At 45.5% G+C, this 9890-nt stretch overlaps 1 protein-coding gene across 1 annotated transcript in view; it reads left to right on the forward strand.

The window, feature by feature from the left end:
* The window catches only part of UNKL (unk like zinc finger), a 370451-nt gene that overhangs the window by 146194 nt on the left and 214367 nt on the right, over positions 1–9890 (forward strand). The gene's annotated exons all lie outside the window — the stretch shown is intronic.

Here is a 9890-nt window from a genome sequence, read left to right on the forward strand (position 1 = left end):
ACACTGCATACCTTCATCATCGGAGGTGTGAAGACACTGCTCCCCTTTAAAGGCCAAATACCCAGTGTGGTAGCAGTCAGTGGGTCTGCCTCTGGGACATGGTTTTATCAGCTTCTGGCAAGATGCATCATCCTTCAAAGTGTGAAGTTCTCTAGCAGTAGGCGAAGCCATCTCTGACAGAATCTCAGGTGACAATCTGGGCAACAGACCTCCCATGACAAGTGGTCAAGTGACAGTCTTATATTCTAAATCTATGCAGAGATTGGATTTCTGACATATATTTAGGAATGTCTGACTGATTATGTGCATCGAATTATGCATTTCAGATGTCTCCTTATGGCATATAAGGCTATCGGACGTACATTCATGATTACATTTTTATGGTAATATATAGGTATGTCTTAGAAAACTATCACCTGATGAGGAGGAGACATTTGCCTCATACGAATGTCGCCCTAGATGTTTATATATGTAATTAGTCGAATAACTTGACAATATCACAGTTCTAAGAAGGATATGATCAGGCGACATCTACGTTGAAAGGCAGACAAGGCAATTATTCTGCATTAATCAGGAAATATGGTGGGGTCCATTGTCTAAGATGAGGAAGTTGGCGATTTCCATGGATTAAGATGGAGTTGGGGATTTAATAAGATGGAGTTGGACTTTAAGGACTTTATGTCAAGGTTGTCTCACTTGCATAAAACCATACCAACCAGATGTGATGAAACTCTAGACAATAGACACCACCTGTTAGCCTTAATTTCCTTTCTTTGCACTCAAGTATTCGGATTCCAGAATGTGCTGGTAAACTTGTACAGTTGTTTCAGTAGTTATGACGGTGGTGAGTTCCTTTGTCCATTTCAAAATATCAATTTTTTTTATGTTCTGGAGTTAAAGCAGAAGTTTGTTTTGTAGACAGTGAAGGAAGTAGACACCCAGAAAAGGTATTTTCCACAGTTAGATTTGCGTTAGGCCATACATTCATGGCATGATCATTATATGCCACTACATCGTGAGTCACTATATTACAGGTAAGTTCCTAAACATATGAGTGTGCCTGTGTGTGTGATTTTGTATATTTGTATGTACACACACAGGTTAACGTAATATTATAAGTATGTGTTGAAATGAGAAGGGAACCTAAAGTTTCTAAAATTAAAACCCATTGAAATTTGCTATAGTTTAGTGAACTAACTATACCTTGCAACTAAGTCATGCACTGCTTGTGAAGGATTAGTTACTTACCTGTAATCCTAGTTCTCTTCCAGGGGTATACTCATTAAAGTCATAAACCCTGAATTATCTCCGCCCATGAGCGGGGACCCGGAACACATAAACAATATACATATATATGTGTAAATATAACCAAAAGTACATAGTACTAAGTAATTATACACATATACATGTATAATAACCATAATATGCAGCCTAACATTAATACATAGGCTAATCAAACCAAACCTTACACACGTTCTGAAGCATGAAAATATGCTGTATATAAATGCAATAAACAGGCATGAGCCTAAAATGCATTTCATAACCATGAAAAACCTTTTATTTTCATCAAAGAACCTGTTGTAAACAGTTATTAGCCTAAAAAGGCTGCATATGAAAAAATGTCTGAGTACAGAAAATCAGACTTGCACCTTGCCTTTAAGGCCCCAGAGAATCTGCACACTTTGCCTTTAAGGCCTCCAGGAGAACTCTGTTCCCATCATGCCCCACAGGTGACAGTTAGGTCAGTTCTTTTGTACGGTACAGTAAACTTTAGCATGAATCTGCACTTAAAACCTTCATAACACATATTGAAAACGATAAACCTCAATTCTACTGCTCGCCCGGGGAGGCGGGAGGGTGCTTATGACTTTAAAGAGTATACCCCTGGAAGAGAACTAGGATTACAGGTAAGTAACTAATCCTTCTCTTCCAGGGGATACTCATTAAAAGTCATAAGCACTGAATAGAGTAGCAAGCTCATACCCACCAGAAGCGGGCGAACAGATGAAAGCATAGCCAAACTTTAAAATCACAGTGTTTAACTAGAATTAGCAAACACATTTCTGAGTGATGCTTGTCCCACTTGTGCATCAGTCTGCGCATCAGAATCCAAACAGTAATGGTGTGTAAACGTATGCACTGAACGCCAATTAGCTGCTTTACATATCTCTGACATAGCCACATTCCTAAGGAGAGCTGTGGTAGAAGCTTTCCCCTCGTAGAATGAGCCCGAAGTCTACCTGATAAAGACTTGTGGGCTAGCTGATAAGCCAGTAAGATACATGACACTATCCACCTAGAAATGGATCTCTTGCTGCCAAACCAGTATTCGTAGGACCATAGTTCACAAACCGACGGTCCGTGTGTCTCAAAGACTTTGTTTTATCTAAGTAAAATTTCAAAATCCTTTTTAGATCTAATGAATGTAAAGTCCGTTCTGCCGGACTCAAAGGGTTCGGAAAGAAAGTAGGCAATGTTATGGATTGGTTAATATGAAAATCCGACACCACCTTAGGTAGGAAAGCAGGATGAGTTCTGAGCACCACTCTGTTTCCATGAAAAACTGTGTACGGTTCATTGCAACACAAACAGGCATCCGAAAGAAAGATATGTGTTGGCGATTTTCTATAAGCAGTTATTGCAGCAAGATGGACTTTGTTGGAATTAAACTGCAAACCAGATTCAGCAAGGTAAAGAAGATAAGGCAAGATCACCTGTTCTTGACCATGAATAGGGTCAAGACCCTTACTCTGACACCAAAGGTAAAAGCGTTTCCACTTAAATCCGTAGGATTGTCTCGTAGACGGCCGCTTTGCCTCCTTAAGGATGTTCATACACTCCGGATTCAGCTGTAAGTGCCCGTACTGGATGACTTCAGGAGCCATGCTGCCAAGCGCAGGGAGGGCAGATTGGGATGAAACACTCGCCCCTTCTGCTTGGACAGAAGATCCGGGCGACACAACAATCTCCTGTGCGGTGTTATTGACAACTGGAGGAGATCTGGGAACCACCACTGGCGTGGCCATTCTGGGCAAATCAGTATCATTCTGGAGTGAGTCTTGTACAGCCGATTGATCACTGCTGGTATCAACGGTGTCGGTGGAAAAGCGTACAGCAAGTTTTGACACCAGTCTATCAAAAGGGCATTCCCTTGAGACCCTTTCTGGTAGAACCTGGACGCAAAGACGGGGTATTTTGCATTTGCCACGTCTGCGAACAGATCGATGTCTGGTGTTCCCCAATCCTGGAAAATGCTGTGCGACGTCTTCGTTGAGAACCCAGTCGTGCGCTTCGACGAAGTCTCTGCTGAGGTCGTCTGCCTGTGAGTTGAGACTCCCCGGTAGGTGAATTGCTGTTATGGACAGGTCTCGTGCAAGTAACCAATGCCAGATGGTCTGGGCTTCTATGGAAAGAGTCCTGGATCTGGTAACCCCCTGCTTGTTTAAGTAATAGATTGTTGTTGTATTGTCTGTTTGCACCAGAAGGGACCGAGCCTGAAGCGATGGCGCCAGGGACTTGAGAGCAAGATAGACCGCTCTGAGTTCGAGTAGATTGATGTGATATCCTTTCTCGAAGTCTGACCATAGCCCTTGTACCTGCAGAGGGCCCATATGCGCCCCCAGCCTTGGATATAAGCATCTGTTATCAGAGTCTGCGTTGGTGGGTCCTGATGAAAAGGAACTCCCTTCATCACGTGCACCTTCTTCATCCACCACCGGATGGAATCTCTTGCAGACTGTTGGAGATGAATTCGGTCCTCCCAGCATCCCGTCCTCTGTTTCCACTGATCTTCCAGACACTGTTGTAGAGGACGCATCTGCAAACGTGCGTTTGGCACAATGAAAATGCACGACGCCATGGACCCCAGGAGAGAGGACAGTTGCCGAACTGTCGGACGTGCAGACTGAAGGAGAAGCAAACACTTCGCCTTGATGGATGACCACCTCTCCTCCGAAGGACACACGTTTTCTTCTTCCGTGTCCAACTGAGCACAGAGGTAGTGGATCTTCTGGGTGGGGTTCATTATGGACTTCTTGTAGTTGACTTGCAGACCCAACTTGTACATGAGTTGGAGGCATATCGACAGATGTTCTTCTAGAAGCGATGGGGATGAACTCTTCAGAAGCCAGTCTTCTAAGTACGGATATATGAAAATCCGCCTCTTTCGAAGTCAAGCCGCCACTGCCGCCATACATTTTGATAGTGTTCTGGGAGCTGATCTCAGGCCAAAAGGGAGCACTGCGTACTGATAATGACGAGCCGCTACTTGAAACCTGAGAAATTTGCGATGTTTTCTGGATACCGGAATATGAAAATAAGCGTCCTTCAGATCGATGGAGCACATCCAATCCCCCTGGTGTAATTGAGGGAAGATCTAGTGAAGAGCCAGCATTCGAAACCTTTCCTTCCGAATGAATTTTTTCAATCGTCTCAAATCCAGAATAGGTCTGAACTCTGTAACTGGACCTTTTTTCTTTACGAGAAAGAATCGAGAGTACAGGCCTTGACCTCTCTGCTGAAAAGGAACTGGTTCTATGGCCTTCTTCTTCAGAAGGACGTTCGCTTCCTGTTGTAAGCGCTTTATATTCCACTGTACCATCTTTAGAGGACGCATGACAGGGGGTGGCTTCTTGAATCTCAAAAGGTACCCGCTCTGAATGATACCCAGCACCCATCTGTCCTTCGTGATCTGTTTCCACTTGTCCAGATAACGCACAATACTTCCTCCAACCGGAGTGGGACACGGTTGTAGAGGAAGCATCCGTTCATTGTTTCTGAGGCTGCTTGGTAGCAGATGATTGCTGCCTATTCCCATTGCCTCTGCCTCGTCCAGGCCGTCGCTGTTGGAATTGCGACCTCTGTTGATTCTGGCCTTGATTTTGCAAAGATCAATTCGTCTGTTGGCTCCTTTGCTGAAAAGATCTCTTGTCATAGGGATGAAATTTACCCCGACGTTTAAATTCTTTTTTCTTCTCAAGGCCTACGGCCTTAAGAGTGTCCAACTCCACCTTCATTTTAGACATCTCGTCGTCTGCGTGAGATCCAAACAGAGTCGAACCATTAAACTGTAAATTTACCATTTTCCTCTGAGCCTCCGGCTTTAGCCCCGTAAGGCGAAGCCAAGCTGTACGTCTTGCGCAAACACCGTGTGCATAACCATGAGCTGACAAGTCCGCCGCATCAGCAGCCGCGCTAATGCTCTGGTTAGCCACCAATCCTCCTTCTTCCACTATTTCCAGGAAGTCTTTCTGATCCTCCTTAGGGAGTTTATCTGCAAAACGAGACACTGAGTCCCAGAGCAGACGGTCATAGCGGCCCAATAGAGCTGCCGCACTGGCCACTCGCATGACCGACCCTGAGGTATTGCACATTCTTTGCCCCAAGGAATCCATACTCCTACTATCCTTTTCAGGTGGAGCAGAAGAGGTAGATGCTGCAGAATGCGCCTTTCTGACTGCTGCTACAATCGGAGAGTCTGGTGGTGGGTCAGACCGCAAAAACATTGGATCTTCTTCTGGAGCCTTGTACTTCTTCGCAATCCTAGAAGTACCTGAACCCACCGTGGCCGGAGTTAGGAATGTTCTCATTGCTGGTTCTATCAACCCAGGCACTAACGGCAGAAGAGGCCTGCCAGTCGTCTTGTGATGCAGGGTTTCGAAGATGACTGACGTTGCTACTTGGTGAACTGCCATCTTGATGTTGAATTTACTCGCTCCACGACATAACACATCATTAAATGTGCTCAAATCGCCCACGGGAGACACTCTGGAAGGAGGAGTAGATGATATAGTTGGAGAATAGTCTCCATATGAAGATCTTGAAGAAGACGAAGATGATGTAGAAGATGGAGTAGGGGTTCTACGTCTTCTCTGAGGAGTTGCCGATCGCTGCCTCCTACGCTCCCTTGAACGTGATTTCTCTCTCAATAAGGATCTTGACCGTGATCTTCTATGCAGTTCCGTCCGAGGGACCGGAGCTCTCTCCCCCATTATCGGACGCATCTTCCAATGCCTTAAACTTTCCAGCCACCTCGGTGACAAGTTAACAGGCCGTTCTGTATGCTCAGGTGAAGCTTCAGGTGACACCTGCACAATATTCAGCCCTCCTGAAGACTTGGAAGCTCTGGTAGCTGCACTGTGTTCAGAGACCAATGAACCAGACGGAGTCCGTTGTCTGGGCACCAATTGTCTGTCATCTGACACCTTCCCTGAGGTTGAGCCCGAATGAGCCACCACAGAAGAGTCCTGGTGCACTATCCCTTGCCCCACTGCAGATCTGTCGTCTTGCTGCTCATGCGGGGAAGTCTCCACTATAGGTTCGGGACTTATTTCTGACCTCGACAAAGACCTAATTGAGGTCAGAGAGGCTGGTCTTGATAGTCTCGACGCCGACCTATGTTCAGGTGGGGGAGACCTAGACATTCCATGCTTCGAGCCCGAAGCAAGCTTCGACGTCGACCTACGTCGCGATGGAGACCTTGACCGTATCTTTTTAGGTCTCGATATTGAATCCTTCGACACCATTCTTCCTCTCGACGTCGACCTTTTCCTCGACGACAACGTACGTCTCTCTCTCGACCTCGGTCTATCCTTCGACGTCGACTGATGACTCTTTCTCGACGTCGACACTTTACCCTTCGACGTCGACACACGATCCTTCGACGTCGGACGTCTCTCTTCCCTCGACGTCGACCTCTCACGATCTTTCGACGTCGAACGTTGCACTCCAGACGTCGTCCTTACTGCAATCGACACCAATTGTCTCGACGTCAAAGGATTTCGACGGCGACTGTCGAGACGCTGAACCTTGCCTCACCGGCGTAGTCCTCGACGTCGACGGAGCCCTCTTCGACGCCGACGCTACCGACTGCGATCTGGATCTCGACGTCGAGCTCACCTTTTTTGACGGCGACGCTCCCTGGAGTCGATGTTTCTTAGTTCTACCTTCTGGAGACGCTGATCTTCCACGTTTAGGCTGAGAAGATGGCTTAGCAGATGATAACAAGCCTTTGGAACTCTTCTCACCACGGTTTTCTCTCTCCAGAAGGCCCAGCAACCTCATTTTCTCCCTTTCTTTTAAAGTTCTATTTGAAAGGGTGAGGCAGGGATAACAATCTTCCACCTTATGAGAAGCTGGAAGACACACCACACAAACAGAGTGTGGGTCAGTTTTCGACATCTTCTTCCCACAGGAAGGGCATTTGTAAAATAAAGGTGGCATTCTGACTAAAAAACACCAACAGTTTAGTCAGAAAAGGATAACAAACCACCACCAAAGCTATATTTTGTCAAAAAATGACAAGAAAAACCAACTTCTGACAGAAAATACTACAAATGAGCAGAGCTCAAGTTCCAGGTTCCTCACAGAACAAGCCGGAAAAAAGAACTGACCTAACTGTCACCTGTGGGGCATGATGGGAACAGAGTTCTCCTGGAGGCCTTAAAGGCAAAGTGTGCAGATTCTCTGGGGCCTTAAAGGCAAGGTGCCAGTCTGATTTTCTGTACACAGACATTTTTTCATATGCAGCCTTTTTAGGCTAATAACTGTTTATAACAGGTTCTTTGATGAAAATAAAAGGTTTTTCATGGTTATGAAATGCATTTTAGGCTCATGCCTGTTTATTGCATTTATATACAGCATATTTTCATGCTTCAGAACGTGTGTAAGGTTTGGTTTGATTAGCCTATGTATTAATGTTAGGCTGCATATTATGGTTATTATATATGTGTATAATTACTTAGTACTATGTACTTTTGGTTATATTTACACATATATATGTATATTGTTTGTGTTCCGGGTCCCCGCTCATGGGCGGAGATAATTCAGTGCTTATGACTATTAATGAGTATCCCCTGGAAGAGAACTCGCGTTACACTACTCCTGACATATTAAATGAAACCATTGATGACATCTTGGTCATGCAAATCATTTAGGAGAGGGTTAACTATGGCCTCTGGCCAGGCCCTGTGACCAACTCCTCTTGGGCACCCAAATTTAGTGAGCACCAATTCTTTTGGTGTGTATGACCATGGGCAGTTTTTAGGCAGAGTTAACCACTGCGCCTGCTTTCTAGCCAGGGACCGCACCTGATGCTCTGCAGTTGCCCAATGAAAGCAGGTGACCAGACCCCTGCTGCACGCACCCATTGTGCCATGAGCAGTAGGGGAATGGATGGCTCCAGGGCCAGCAAGTCTTGTGCTCCCTGCAGTTGCCCAGCCCCCAGTCCATGTTCGCCCAGCCCTCGCTGCACTCAGCCTTTGGCTATGAACAGCACGTGGCTGGCAGCCCTATCTCCCAACCCCCTGCAGGCGCCCAACCCTCCCCACATACACCTAACCTGTTAATCATGTCAATTGATCATGTCAGCCCTTCACCCAACTCTACGTGCGCTACCAACCCCCTCCCCCTCCCATAACCAAACCTCTTGCTGTGCACAGCTAGCCACAGACACTGGCTCTACCACCCACTGGAAATCAACCTCCCACAGTCACCCAACTCCCCTTCTGCGCACAGCCTTTAGCCATGCTCAATGGTGGTTTGGCTCTGCACTAAACCCACTGCAGACAGGTGACCCCAACTCCACACAGCCTAAGGTTGGATGCAGGGATTGTTCAGTGAGCAGACGTTCCATTTTTTGCCCCCTGCTTCCACAGTACCAAGCTTGGAACTGGTACTACAGGAAAACATTTGCGGGGTATCGCAGTACCCACAATCAAAACTAATCTATATATTTTTTTCATTTTGATGTAAGGGAAGGTCCCTCAGGAACACTCGTTCCCACAGCTCGCCATAGGCCTGAGGTTCATGGCGTGCTCACTCCGCACCTTTGTGTGTTACTCGGAATATAGACCCAGAGTACTCCATGTTGCAGCCATCCAAACCAGATCATTTTGGTGCTGTGGTACTGATATTGCTCATAGGAGCAAAAGCTCCTGCCGCCAATCGAGAGGGCCTGTTTTTTGTATTTTCAGTAATGCTGAACAACCATCTGGATATCTCCACCTTTTTTTAAAGGTAGCCCCCTTTATGCCCAACCCTAGCCTCTCTTGAAACGCAAATTTTCTTGTAAAAGGCTGAACGAGTTTAGTCCAAATCACAAAAAGCACACCTTCTGAGTAGGGGGATAACGACCAGCAAATTTAGTGTAATTCTTTTCAGCGTTTGTTTTCCTTATTGGAAAACAAACTTTCGTCCCCCTTCACTTTTTACGGAACCAGTTTGACAAATCGGCACAAAACATTCAACAAAGGCGCCAAATAAATTATTTTGGGGGGGCATTCAGGCAGATTCTTCAAACAATGCCCACGTTATTAAAGGAAAACAAAAATATACTTTTCCATTGGAATCCTAACTGCAACTCCACTGGTGCTATCATCACCAGTGTAATCTATTTATAATATGTTTTTTTACCTGAGATCAAGTCATTGACTGGTTGAAACGCAATGGGGAGAGATGAGGGGGGAGAATCAATTTTTCCGATTTGTTACTCATTCTACCTAATGATTTTGAAGGAGTTTATTTTCTTGGAAAGTGTTTTGTAGACTGTGATGTACAGTAGAAGTATAGACCTTTTCAATGGATAGTGGCAAATGACCATCTGCCATCTTCTATTCTTACATTTCTCCCTGTAAAACTAGTAACCCACGTAGTGGAGACCTGAAGAGTCCATTGTGATTTGGTTTGCAAGGATTCAATGATTTCTTCTACACCAGAATTTACTGCAAACATCAGACTCAATTTCGTCACATTTCTATTACAGAAAGCTTCGGAATTTGCAGGGAATGGTAAACGTCCTTTCATGCAGCGTTCCGAACTTCTCACAATAAAAAGTGGGCCACATGTGTGCTGTGTGTCTTCCTGGCCACAGGTTTGATCACCTGCCCAAAGTT

Source organism: Lissotriton vulgaris, chromosome 10, assembly GCF_964263255.1.
Source record: "Lissotriton vulgaris chromosome 10, aLisVul1.2, whole genome shotgun sequence".
NCBI classification, from domain to species: domain Eukaryota; kingdom Metazoa; phylum Chordata; class Amphibia; order Caudata; family Salamandridae; genus Lissotriton; species Lissotriton vulgaris.